Below are 14,608 nucleotides of genomic sequence, written 5' to 3' on the forward strand. Positions count from 1 at the left end.
CCTATGGCCCATGGGTCTATCTTTATCATATCAATCTCCTACTACTTAGTTATTTACTTTGCTATTTACTTTGCCTTTATTTTACTTTGCATCTTTATCATAAAAATACCAGAAATATTATTTTATCATATCTATCAGATCTCACTCTCGTAAGTGGCCCTATAGGGATTGACAACCCCTATTTGCGTTGGTTGCGAGGATTTATTTATTTTGTGCAGGTGCAAGGGACTCGCGCGTAGCCTCCTACTGGATTGATACCTTTGTTCTCAAAACTGAGGGAAATACTTACGCTACTTTGCTGCATCATCCCTTCCTCTCCGGGGAAAACCAATGCAGTGCTAAAAGAGGCAGCAAGAAGGATTTCTGGCACCGTTGCCGGGGAGGTCTACACAAAAGTCAACATACCAAGTACCCATTGATACATCTCCAGCGTATCTACTTTCCAAACACTTTTGCCCTTGTTTTGGACTCTAACTTGTATGATTTGAATGGAACTAACCCGGACTGGCGCTGTTTTCAGCAGAATTGCCATGACGTTGTTTTATGTGCAGAAAACAAAAGTTCTCGGAATGACCTGAAACTCCACGGAATATCTTATAATAAATAATAAAAAATCCTCGCCAAAGATGAAGACCAGGGGGCCCACACCCTTCTCACAAGGGTGGGGGGTGCGCCCCTACCTTCTGGGCCCCTGGAGACCTCCCGACTCTAACTCCAACTCTATATAACTTCTTTCGGGGAGAAAAAAATAGGAGAGAAGATTTCATCGCGTTTTACGATACGGAGCCGCCGCCAAGCCCTAAAACCTCTCGGGAGGGCTGATCTGGAGTCCGTTCGGGGCTTCGGAGAGGGGGATTCGTCGCCGTTGTCATCATCAACCATCCTCCATCACCAATTTCATGATGCTCACCGCCGTGCGTGAGTAATTCCATCATAGGCTTGCTGGACGGTGATGGGTTGGATGAGATTTATCATGTAATTGAGTTAGTTTTGTTAGGGTTTGATCCCTAGTATCCACTATGTTCTGAGATTGATGTTGCTATGACTTTGCTATGCTTAATGCTTGTCACTAGGGCCCGAGTGCCATGATTTCAGATCTGAACCTATTATGTTTTCATCAATATATGAGAGTTCTTGATCCTATCTTGCAAGTCTATAGTCACCTATTATGTGTTATGATCTGTTAACCCCGAAGTGACAATAATCGGGATACTTACCGGTGATGACCGTAGTTTGAGGAGTTCATGTATTCACTATGTGCTAATGCTTTGTTCCGGTTTTCTATTAAAAGGAGGCCTTAATATCCCTTAGTTTCCATTAGGACCCCGCTGCCACGGGAGGGTAGGACAAAAGATGTCATGCAAGTTCTTTTCCATAAGCACGTATGACTATATTCGGAATACATGCCTACATTACATTGATGAACTGGAGCTAGTTCTGTGTCACCCTATGTTATGACTGTTACATGATGAACCACATCCGGCATAATTATCCATCATTGATCCGATGCCTACGAGTTTTCCGTATACTAGTTTACGCTTATTTACTTTCCCGTTGCTATTGTTACAATCACTACAAAATACCAAAAACATTACTTTGCTTTCGTTACCTTTTCCTACCGTTACCACTACTATCATATTACTTTGCTACTAAACACTTTGCTGCATATATTAAGTTTCTAGGTGTGGTTGAATTGACAACTCAGCTGCTAATACTTGAGAATATTCTTTGACTCCCCTTGTGTCGAATCAATAAATTTGGGTTGAATACTCTACCCTCGAAAGCTGTTGCGATCCCCTATACTTGTGGGTTTTCAAGACTAATTTCTGGCGCCGTTGCCGGGGAGCATAGCTCTATTCTTTGAGTCACTTGAGATTTATATCTGCTAGACACTATGAAGAACTTGAGAGATCCAAAAACTAAGATTTATCCCTCAACTACGAGGGGAGGTAAAGAACTGCCATCTAGCTCTGCACTTGATTCACCTTCTGTTATGAGTAAATTTATGACACCTACACTTGCTTCTGCTATTCGTTCTGATATGTCACATGTTATTGATGATGCCACTTCTGCTATACATGATACTTATGATGAAATTACCTCTATGCCTGATACTACTATGCCACTTAGTGATTTTCTCGATGAACAACTTGCTAGGGCTAGAGAAATTGAAAATATGGAATCTGATGATACCGATGAAAGTGATGATGAAGAATCACTTGTTATTCCTGAGGGTTATTTATTTGATCAAGAAGCTTCTTTTGCTATTTTAGCTTGTAGAAATAGAACTGAACTTAAAAAATTATTAGCTAAATGGAGTAAGCAATCTCTAAATGCTAGAATGAAACCTGACCTTGCTTTTGCTACTTCACCTATCTTTGTTACTGATAAGGATTATGAATTCTCTGTTGATCCTGATATAATTACTTTGGTTGAATCTGATCCTTTTCATGGTTATGAATCTGAAACTGTTGTGGCACATCTTACTAAACTGAATGATATAGCCACCCTGTTCACTAAAAATGAGAGAACTTGCTACTTTTATATCCTCAAAATATTTCCATTCTCATTAAAGGGTGATGCTAAGATATGGTTTAGTTCTCTTGATCCTGGTTGTGTGCGTAGTCCCCAGGATATGATTTACTACTTCTCTGCTAAATATTTCCCTGCTCATAAGAAACAAGCTGCTTTAAAGGAAATATACAACTTTGTGCAAATTAAAGAAGAGAATCTCCCACAAGCTTGAGGGAGGCTTCTCAAGTTACTTAATGCTTTGCCTGATCATCCTCTTAAGAAAAATGAAATACTTGATATCTTTTATAATGGACTAACCGATGCTTCCAGAGATTACCTGGATAGTTGTGTTGGTTCTCTTTTCAGGGAAAGAACACCGGATGAAGCTGAAATCTTATTGAACAATATGTTGACAAATGAAAATAATTGGGCACCTCCCGAGCCAGCCCTTGAGCCACCTCCTGCTCCAATTAATGATCCTATTCCTAAAGAAGAGGGGTATTCTGTTTCTCAGTCCTGAAGATATGCAAGAGGCAAAGAAATCTATGAAAGAAAAATGTATTAAAGCTGAAGATGTTAAGAATTTACCTCCTATTGAATAAATACATGGTCTTAATTTACCGCATGTCGAAGAAACATACGATCTTAATCCTTTACTTATTGAAGACCTCCAGACCTCGATAACCCGACATAGGTAGTAAAGGTAAATTATCTCTATAGATATGATGAAGCTGTAATCCCATTTACTAAAATTGCTAGCCCATGCTTAGACGAGTTTGATAAATTTATGGCTAAGCAAGAAGACTTTAATGCTTATTTTGGTAGACAATTAAAATACAATTCAAATATGCTTGGACACTTGGGTGATTATATGGCTAATGTTAAAGGTGAACTTAAACTTATTAGTAAACATGCTTCCATGGTTACCACTCAAGTAGAACAAGTACTTAAAGCTCAAAAAGAATTTCTCGATGAAATGAATAGTAAGAAAAATGATTATGCTGTTTGAGTGGCTACTAGAACTGGTAGAATGACTCAGGAACCTTTGTATCCTGAAGGCCACGCTAAGAGAATTGAGCAAGATTCTCAGAGAAATAAAATTGATGCACCTAGTTCTTCTAAAAGGAAGAAAAAGAAAAATGATAGAACTGTGCAAACTTCTAGTGAACCTATTGCTGAACCACCTGATAATCCAAATGATATCTCTATGTCTAATGCTAAAACACAATCTGGTAATGAACATGAACCTAGTGATAATGTTAATAATAATGTTCATGATGATGCTCAACCTAGTAATGATAATGATGTAGAAATTGAACCTGCTGTTGATCTTGATAACCCACAATCAAATAATCAACGTTATGATAAGAAAGATTTTGTTGCTAGGAAACATGGTAAAGAAAGAGAACCTTGGGTTCAGAAACCCATGCCTTTTCCTCCCAAACCATCCAAGAAAAAGGATGATGAGGATTTTGAGCGCTTTGCTGAAATGATTAGACCTATCTTTTTGCGTATGCGATTGACTGATATGCTTAAAACCAATCCTTATGCTAAGTACATGAAATATATTATTACTAATAAAAGAAATATACCAGAAGTTGAAATTTCCACCATGCTTGCTAATTATACTTTTGAAGGTGGAATACCAAAGAAACTTGGAGATCTAGGAGTAACCACTATACCATGCTCCATTGAACGAAACTATGTTAAAACTGCTTTATGTGATCTTGGAGCCGGTGTTAGTGTTATGCCTCTCTCTTTATATCGTAGACTTGATTTTAATAAGTTGGCACCTACTGAAATATCTTTGCAAATGGCTGATAAATCAACTGCTATACCTATCGATATTTGTGAGGATGTGCCTGTTGTGGTTGCAAACGTTACTATTTTAACGGACTTTGTTATTCTTGATATTCCCGAGGATGATAGTATGTCTATTATTCTTGGAAGACCTTTTCTTAATACTGCAGGGGCTATTATTGATTGCAACAAAGGCAATGTCACTTTTCATGTTAATGGTAATGAGCATACGGTACACTTTCTGAGGAAACAACCTCAAGTTCATAGTATCAATTCTGTCGGAAAAATTCCATTGATTATATTTGGAGGTTTTGAATTTCCTCTTCCTACTGTCAAGAAGAAATACGATATACTTATTATTGGGGATGTGCATATCCCCATTGAGGTAACCTAGTGTTATTCGAAATTTCTCCGGTTTCATGTTAATGGGAATGAGTTTGTTAACAAGACTTGATCAACCTTGTTAGTGGATTCCTTTTTGATAAGCACGAGATGGATGAAACTAGAAGCACAACCTTCTATACCCTCTCTATACTTTCTGTTATTTAGTTGAAATAAAATAAAAATAAATAATTTTCTATCTGTTATCTGATTATCCTTGCAATATAAAAATACCCCGAAAATAAAATTTCTCCAAATGCCCTGAAAATTAAATATGATTTTTTCTAGAATATTTGAGGATTTATGGAACAAAGAACACACCAGGGGGCCAACCACCTTGCCACGAGGGTGGAGGGTGCGCCCAACCCCCTAGGGCGCGCCCCCTGCCTCGTGGGCCCACGGTGGCCCTCCTGCACTTATTCCTGCACCCATCCTCTTCTTCTTCCTCCCACAAACACGAAAAACCAACTCAAGCATGGGTTCCAGCCCTCTTTGCTGCCATTTTCGATCTCCTTGCTCAAAGCACCTCTCACAAAACTGCTTGGGGAGATTGTTCCTTGGTATGTGACTCCTCCATTGGTCCAATTAGTTTTTGTTCTAGTACTTTATTCATTGCAAATTTTTGCTGCTTAGGTGACCCTGTTCTTGAGCTTGCATGTCAAATTTATATGGTCAAAAGTAGTTTTGATGCATGATATAAGCTCTAGGCACTTGTAGGAGTAGTTGCTATCAGTATTATTGAGTTTGGTTTACTTTTATTTTGAAGTTACTAATTTTTTTTCAGAATTTTTCCGAGGAAGAAAATGTTTAGGAAAATGTTCCAAGGTGGTTCTTCAAAGAAGCAAGGACCCAGGCTTGCAATGCGAGATGCTGACGAAGAGCCACCAAGAGACGCCCCAGTGCGTCCTTGTGAGTGGTCTTCTGAAAATTTTATGGATCGAGCAGGAATAAAAGAAGAATTCAACGCATATTTGCGTAACGCTGATCTTGTGAGCTTCGAGGAAGAGAAGTGCAGTCAGTATCATAACCTCACTAGTTCCTTTGTGAGGAGGTTTGAATTTTCCACTTCACGTAACTCTCCAACTGTCCTGTTTGATCTTTATGATAAATCTTATACCATGGACTTAGAGGATTTTACCACTGCATGCAAACTTCCACAATGGGGTAGTGTTAGGGATCCCCTAAATCTGAATTTAGAAACTTTCTTGCTAGTATAACTGTAGGGGAATCTAGAGATATAACGCAAGCTACCATAGGGAGCATTCACTTTCCTGCTATGCATTATTTTGCTCTCTTCATAGGTAGGTGCATAAATGCTAAGGATGAAGCATGTCACATGTGTGTCCCTGACCTTAGCATTCTCAGGAGTGCTGTGTTAGGAGACCAATCTTATCATTTGGGAGCCATAGTAGCTCGTAGGTTGCATCATAATAGATATAATGGAGATTTCTTTGGAGGAATTTATGCAACCCGCACAGCTAATTTTCTTGGTATAGATGTACGTGAAGATGATATTGAATTACCTCCTGCCTATCTAGATTTTAATGCTACGGTTCACCACCATTTTGTCGAGAGGAACGAATCACCTTTCCAGTACCGACAAATCTTTGACAGATGCCATGCTGTCCATATAACTCTCCCTGCTCCTGCTTTCTTTGATTATCAGGCAAGAGGAGGATATTCTATTACCAGAGAGGAGGCAGATGAGTACGAGAGGAGAGCGGAGGCCGCTCGTCGCCATACTACAACTCAGGAGGTGATAGCCGCTGCATCTCAGTACGACCCCAACAACTATTATTATGGATATCAGCCAGGCCAGCCATGGCCATAGACCAACTTAGGCCAAAAGCCTAAGCTTGGGGAGTACGTATTCCTCACCGACATTACATTTATGTTCACACACACTCATTGCTAGATGTCGGTGCTTGTCGGTGTCAAAACCGGCGAATCTCGGGTAGGGGGTCCCGAACTGTGCGTCTAAGGCGGATGGTAACAGGAGGCAGGGGACACAATGTTTTACCCAGGTTCGGGCCCTCTTGATGGAGGTAAAACCCTATGTCCTGCTTGATTATTCTTGATAATATGAATAGTACAAGAGTTGATCTACCACGAGATCAGAGAGGCTAAACCCTAGAAGCTAGCCTATGGTATGATTGTATGTTGTCCTACGGACTAAAACCCTCCGGTTTATATAGACACCGGAGGGGGCTAGGGTTTACACAAGGTCGGTTACAAAGGAGGAGATATACATATCCGTATTGCCTAGCTTGCCTTCTACGCCAAGTAAAAGTCCCATCCGGACACGAGACGAAGTCTTCAATCTTGTATCTTCATAGTCCAACAGTCCGGCTGTCCGCAGACCCCCTAATTCAGGACTCCCTTAGTAGCCCCCGAACCAGGCTTCAATGACGTCAAGTCTGACACGCAGTATTGTCTTCGACATTGCAAGGCGGGTTCTTCTCCAAATTTTGAATGTTTGTCAAGTAGTGTGCGGCACCATAAATGTCGGACTTCTTGCTCTGCGCCCAATAAGGGCTATCTTCCACGCATCGAATGAATATGAGGAGCCAGGGCATTTTTACATTCGCCCCCCTAGCCATATAAATAAATTGTCTATTAAAGGGATGGGGATTCTTAGATCCAACCCATAGCATCCTCCCACAGCGAGAATCCATCGGAGCGCGCTTCGGAAAAATCCACTCCAACATGGTCGACCACCGCAGCTCCTCCTCTCTCCCCCGTAGCTCTAAGCCCGGTGATTGGGAGAGGTGTTCTGTCTCACACAGTCGATTAGTCGAACTGCAGACTCAGGAATTTCTCCCTCCAGCGTATATGGTTCCGGTCCGAGCCGGGCTCGCCACCTACAATGGCGGGGAGCAAGCGGAGAGCTTCCCCAGCCCCTCTACGGGGGAGCGGGTGTGCCTTGTTCCTTACTTATTAAGGGGACTCGGATTTTCGATTCATCCGTTCCTCCGCGGGTTCCTGGAGTTTTATGGCCTCCAACTGCATAATTTCACCCCTGCTTCCATATTACACATTGCCGGCTATGTTGCCCTTTGCGAGTTATTCCTGGGCTGCGAGGCTCATTTCAAGCTGTGGAAAAGGTTATTTTGCCTCATCCCCCACACATAGAAGGGTCACTTTATCAAGTGGGCGGAGCCGAAATATGGCGCATCGCCGAATCCGGATACCTGTTTGGTACTCCGAAGAAGACGTCCAAAGACTGGCCTTCGGAATGGTTTTATATGGAGGACGTCCCCCTTCCGGACCCTGTTCGGCGGGGTCTTCCTGAGTTCAACAATGCTCCTCTAAAGAAACGCCGAAGTTGGCGCCCACGGAGCCCCCAGGAGGAAGACAACAGAGAAGTCCTTTACCCGATGAACCGGATTAAAGCGCTAGCTCAATCAGGATTGATAGTAATCGAGGTTATGTCAATATGCATAATGCGGGGAGTGCAGCCACTTCAATATCGAGGGCACCCCGTGTGGTGTTTTAACAGGGAAGATGATGCCACCCGTTGCGGGCGTAAGGGTCCGGACAATGCTGCTGCTTTAGCAAAAATTCTGTCCGAGTTATTCAAGGGAGAGGAAGAGGAGTTCATCCGCATCAAGCCACGGGATGGATTCTCCATGTACAACCCTCCAAGCTGGGTGAGTTATATCTCCTTACCCCCATTCTTCCCGCATTCTTTGTCGTAGGTACTCACCTTGCCATTTTGCGGCAGGAACTACGAAAAGCCATAAGGGAGGTCAACAGCCCATCTCCACAACCAGAGGACCCTGACCGGGCCCTCGGTCCCGGACTCAAAGAAGATTCGGACATATTCATGGAGCTGATAGACCGACAGTTCGATCAATTAAGCTGTGATGACGCCATGGTGGCCATTACGACTGAGGGAGTCCTGGATTAGGGGGTGTCCGGATGGCCGGACTATACCTTCAGCCGGACTCCTGGACTATGAAGATACAAGATTGAAGACTTCGTCCCGTGTCCGGAAGGGACTTTCCTTGGCGTGGAAGGCAAGCTTGGCGATACGGATATGTAGATCTCCTACCATTGTAACCGACTTTGTGTAACCCTAACCCTCTCCGGTGTCTATGTAAACCGGAGGGTTTTAGTCCGTAGGACAACATACAGAACAACAATCATACCACAGGCTAGTTTCTAGGGTTTAGCCTCTCCGATCTCGTGGTAGATCTACTGTTGTACTACCCATATCATCAATATTAATCAAGCAGGACGTAGGGTTTTACCTCCATCGAGAGGGCCCGAACCTGGGTAAAACTTTGTGTCCCTTGCCTCCTGTTACCATCCGGCCTAGACGCACAGTTCGGGACCCCCTACCCGAGATCCGCCGGTTTTGACACCGACATTGGTGCTTTCATTGAGAGTTCCTCTGTGTCATCGCCGTCAGGCTTGATGGCTCCTACGATCATCGATAGTGATGCGGTCCAGGGTGAAACTTGTCTCCCCGGACAGATCTCTGTCTTCGGCGGCTTTGCACTGCGGGCCAATTCACTTGGCCATCTGGAGCAGATCGAAAGCTATGCCCCTGGCCGTCAGGTCAGATTTGGAAGTTTAAACTACACGACTGACATCCGCGGGGACTTGATCTTCAATGGATTCAAGCCCCTGCCGAGCGCGCCACACTGCCACGACGAGCATGATCTAGCTCTGCCGCCTAACAGTGCCCTGAAGGCCACACCCGCATCGGCTTCGACCCATAACTCGGAGCCAACCGCGCTGATCGAGGATGGGTGGTTGGACGCCGCCTCGGGGGCTGCGATCCTAACGGCGATCGAGCCAAACACCAGCCCCGCACTCCACGAGACTCATGATTCCAAGGAGCCGGACTCCTCTCCAGACTCCGAACCATTCACGCCTCTGCCGCTCGAATCCGACCGGGCGCCGATCATGGAGTTTACTACCGCGGACATCTTTCAGCACTCGCCCTTTGGCGTTATTATAAAATCACTAAAGTCTCTCTCTTTATCAGGAGAGCCCTGGCCAGACGACGGTCAGCGAGATTGGGATGCGGATGATGAAGAAATTCAAAGCCCACCCACCACCCACTTTGTAGCCACTGTCGACGATTTAACCGACATGCTCGACTTCGACTCCGAAGACATCAACGGTATGGACGCCGATGAAGGAGACGATGAAGAACCAGCGCCTATTGGGCCCTAGAACTCCACCTTGTCATATGACGTATACATGGTGGACGCACCAAAAGATGACGACGAAGAGAGAAAGGACACACCGAAAGCTTGTGAAGGAAATATGCCCTAGAGGCAATAATAAAGTTATTATTTATTTCCTTATTTCATGATAAATGTTTATTATTCATGCTAGAATTGTATTAACCGGAAACATAATACATGTGTGAATACATAGACAAACAGAGTGTCACTAGTATGCCTCTACTTGACTAGCTCGTTAATCAAAGATGGTTATGTTTCCTAACCATAGACAAAGGAGTTGTTATTTGATTAACGGGATCACATAATTAGTTGAATGATCTGATTGACATGACCCATTCCATTAGCTTAGCACCCGATCGTTTAGTATGTTGCTATTGCTTTCTTCATGACTTATACATGTTCCTATGACTATGAGATTATGCAACTCCCGTTTGCCGGAGGAACACTTTGGGTGCTACCAAACGTCACAACGTAACTGGGTGATTATAAAGGAGCATTACAGGTGTATCCAAAGGTAGATGTTGGGTTGGCGTATTTCGAGATTAGGATTTGTCACTCCGATTGTCGGAGAGGTATCTCTGGGCCCTCTCGGTAATGCACATCACATAAGCCTTGCAAGCATTGTAACTAATATGTTAGTTGCGAAATGATGTATTACGGAACGAGTAAATAGACATGCCGGTAACGAGATTGAACTAGGTATTGGATACCGACGATCGAATCTCGGGCAAGTAACATACCGATGACAAAGGGAACAACGTATGTTGTTATGCGGTCTGACCGATAAAGATCTTCGTAGAATATGTAGGAGCCAATATGGGCATCCAGGTCCCGCTATTGGTTATTGACCGGAGACGTGTCTCGGTCATGTCTACATTGTTCTCGAACCCGTAGGGTCCGCACGCTTAAGGTTACGATGACAGTTATATTATGAGTTTATGCATTTTGATGTACCGAAGGTTGTTAGGAGTCCCGGATGTGATCACGGACATGACGAGGAGTCTCGAAATGGTCGAGACGTAAAGATTGATATATTGGAAGCCTATGTTTGGATATCGGAAGTGTTCCGGGTGAAATCGGGATTTTACCGGAGTACCGGGAGGTTACCGGAACCCCCCGGGAGCTATATGGGCCTTAGTGGGCTTTAGTGGAAAGGAGAAAGGGGCAGCCCAAGATGGCTGTGCGCCTCCCCCCTTCCCCTAGTCCTATTAGGACTAGGAGAGGTGGCCGGCCCCCTCTCTCTCTTTCCCCCCTCAAGGAGTCCTATTCCAACTAGGATTGGGGGGGGGGAATCCTACTCCCAGAGGGAGTAGGACTCTCCTGGCGCGCCCTATGTGGCCGGCCAGCCTTCCCCCCTCTAGTCCTTTATATACAGAGGCAGGGCACCCCAAAGAACACACAAGTTGATCCACGTATCTATTCCTTAGCCGTGTGCGGCGCCCCCAGCCACCATAGTCCTCGATAATACTGTAGTGGAGTTTAGGCGAAGCCCTGCTACTGTAGTACATCAAGATCGTCACCACGCCGTCGTGCTGACGGAACTCTTCCCCGACACTTTTCTGGATCAGAGTCCGGGGATCGTCATCGAGCTGAACGTGTGCTCGAACTCGGAGGTGCCGTAGTTTCGGTGCTTGATCAGTTGGATCGTGAAGACGTACGACTACTTCCTCTATGTTGTGTCAACGCTTCCGCAGTCGGTCTGCGTGGGTACGTAGACAACACTCTCCCCTCTCGTTTCTATGCATCACCATGATCTTGCGTGTGCGTAGGATTTTTTTTGAAATTACTACGAAACCCAACAGTGGTATCAGAGCCTAGGTTATTTATGTTGATGTTATATGCACGAGTAGAACACAAGTGAGTTGTGGGTGATATAAGTCATACTGCCTACCAGCATGTCATACTTTGGTTCGGCGGCATTGTTGGACGAGACGACCCGGACCAACATTACGCGTACGCTTACGCGAGACCGGTTCCCCCGACGTGCTTTGCACATAGGTGGCTTGCGGGCGACAGTCTCTCCAACTTTAGTTGAACCAAGTATGGCTATGCCCGGTCCTTGCGCAGGTTAAAACGGAGTCTATTTGACAAACTATCGTTGTGGTTTTGATGCGTAGGTGAGATTGGTTCTTACTTAAGCCCGTAGCAGCCACGTAAAACTTGCAACAACAAAGTAGAGGATGTCTAACTTGTTTTTGCAGGGCATGTTGTGATGTGATATGGTCAAGACATGATGCTGAATTTTATTGTATGAGATGATCATGTTTTGTAACCGAGTTATCGGCAACTGGCAGGCGCCTTATGGTTGTCGTTTTATTGTATGCAAGGAAATCGCGATGTAATGCTTTACTTTATTACTAAGCGGTAGTAATAGTCGTGGAAGCACAAGCTTGGCGAGACAACAACGATGCTACGATGGAGATCAAGGTGTCACGCTGGTGATGATGGTGATCACGACGGTGCTTCGGAGATGGAGATCACAAGCACAAGATGATGATGGCCATATCATATCACTTATATTGATTGCATGTGATGTTTATCTTTTTATGCATCTTATCTTGCTTTGACCGACGGTAGCATTATAAGATGATCTCTCACTAAATTATCAAGAAGTGTTCTCCCTGAGTATGCACCGTTGCCAAAGTTCGTCGTGCCCAGACACCACGTGATGATCGGGTGTGATAAGCTCTACGTCCATCTACAACGGGTGCAAGCCAGTTTTGCACACGCAGAATACTCAGGTTAAACTTGACGAGCCTAGCATATACAGATATGGCCTCGGAACATGGAGACCGAAAGGTCGAGCGTGAATCATATAGTAGATATGATCAACATAACGATGTTCACCATTGAAAACTACTCCATCTCACGTGATGATCGGTTATGGTTTGATTGATTTGGATCACGTAATCACTTAGAAGATTAGAGGGATGTCTATCTAAGTGGGAGTTCTTAAGTAATATGATTAATTGAACTTTAATTTATCATGAACTTAGTCCTGGTAGTATTAGCATATCTATGTTGTAGATCAATAGCTTGCGTTGTTGCTTTCATATGTTTATTTTGATATGTTCCTAGAGAAAATTGTGTTGAAATATGTTAGTAGCAATAATGCGGATTGGATCCGTGATCTGAGGTTTATCCTCATTGCTGCACAGAAGAATTATGTCCTTGATGCACCGCTAGGTGACAGACCTATTGCAGGAGCAGATGCAGACGTTATGAACGTTTGGCTAGCTCAATATGATGACTACTTGATAGTTTAAGTGCACCATGCTTAACGGCTTAGAATCGGGACTTCAAAGACATTTTGAACGTCATGGACCATATGAAATGTTCCAGGAGTTGAAGTTAATATTTCAAGCAAATACCCGAGTTGGGAGATATGAAGTCTCCAACAAGTTCTATAGCTAAAAGATGGAGGAGAATCGCTCAACTAGTGAGCATGTGCTCAGATTGTCTGGGTACTACAATCGCTAGAATCAAGTGGGAGTTAATCTTCCAGATAAGATAGTGATTGACAGAATTCTCTAGTCGCCATCACCAAGTTAGTAGAACTTCGTGATGAACTATAATATGCAAGGGATAACAGAAACAACTCCCAAGCTCTTCATGATGCTGAAATCAACGAAGGTAGAAATCAAGAAAAACATCAAGTGTTGATGGTTGACAAGATCACTAGTTTCAAGAAAAGGGCAGAGGGAAGAAGGGGAACTTCAAGAAGAACAGCAAGCAAGTTGCTGCTCAAGTGAAGAAGCCCAAGTCTGGTCCTAATCCTGAGACTAAGTGCTTCTACTGCAAAGGGACTGGTCACTGGAAGCGGAACTACCCCAAGTGATTGGCGGATAAGAAGGATGGCAAAATGAACATAAGTATATTTGATATACATGTTATTGATGTGTACTTTACTAGTGTTTATAGCAAACCCTCAGTATTTGATACTAGTTCAGTTGCTAAGATTAGTAACTCGAAACGGGAGTTGCGGAATAAACAGAGACTAGTTAAGGGTGAAGTGACGATGTGTGTTGGAAGTGGTTCCAAGATTGATATGATCATCATCGCACACTCCCTATAATTTCGAGATTAGTGTTGAACCTAAATAAGTGTTATTTAGTGTTTGCGTTGAGCATGAATATGATTTGATCATGTTTATTGTAATACAGTTATTCATTTAAGTAAGAGAATAAATTGTTGTTCTGTTTATATGAATAAAACCTTATATGGTTACACACCCAATGAAAATAGTTCGTTGGATCTCGATCGTAGTGATACACATAATCATAATATTGAAACCAAAAGATGCAAAGTTAATAATGATAGTTCAACTTATTTGTAGCACTGCCGTTTAGGTCATATTGGTGTAAAGCGCATGAAGAAACTCCATGCTGATGGGCTTTTGGAATCACTTGATTATGAATCAGTTGATGCTTGCGAACCATGCCTCATGGGCAAGATGACTAAGACTCTATTCTTCGGAACAATGGAGCGAGCAACAGATTTGTTGGAAATCATACATACTGATGTATGTGGTCCGATGAATATTGAGGCTCACGACAAGTATCATTATTTTCTGATCTTCACAGATGATTTGAGCAGATATGAGTATATCTACTTGATGAAACATAAGTCTGAAACATTTGAAAAGTTCAAAGAATTTCAGAGTGAAGTGAAAAATCATCGTAACAAGAAAATAAAGTTTCTACGATCTGATC

The sequence above is a fragment of the Triticum dicoccoides genome, chromosome 5A (genome assembly GCF_002162155.2).
Source record: "Triticum dicoccoides isolate Atlit2015 ecotype Zavitan chromosome 5A, WEW_v2.0, whole genome shotgun sequence".
Lineage (NCBI taxonomy): Eukaryota > Viridiplantae > Streptophyta > Magnoliopsida > Poales > Poaceae > Triticum > Triticum dicoccoides.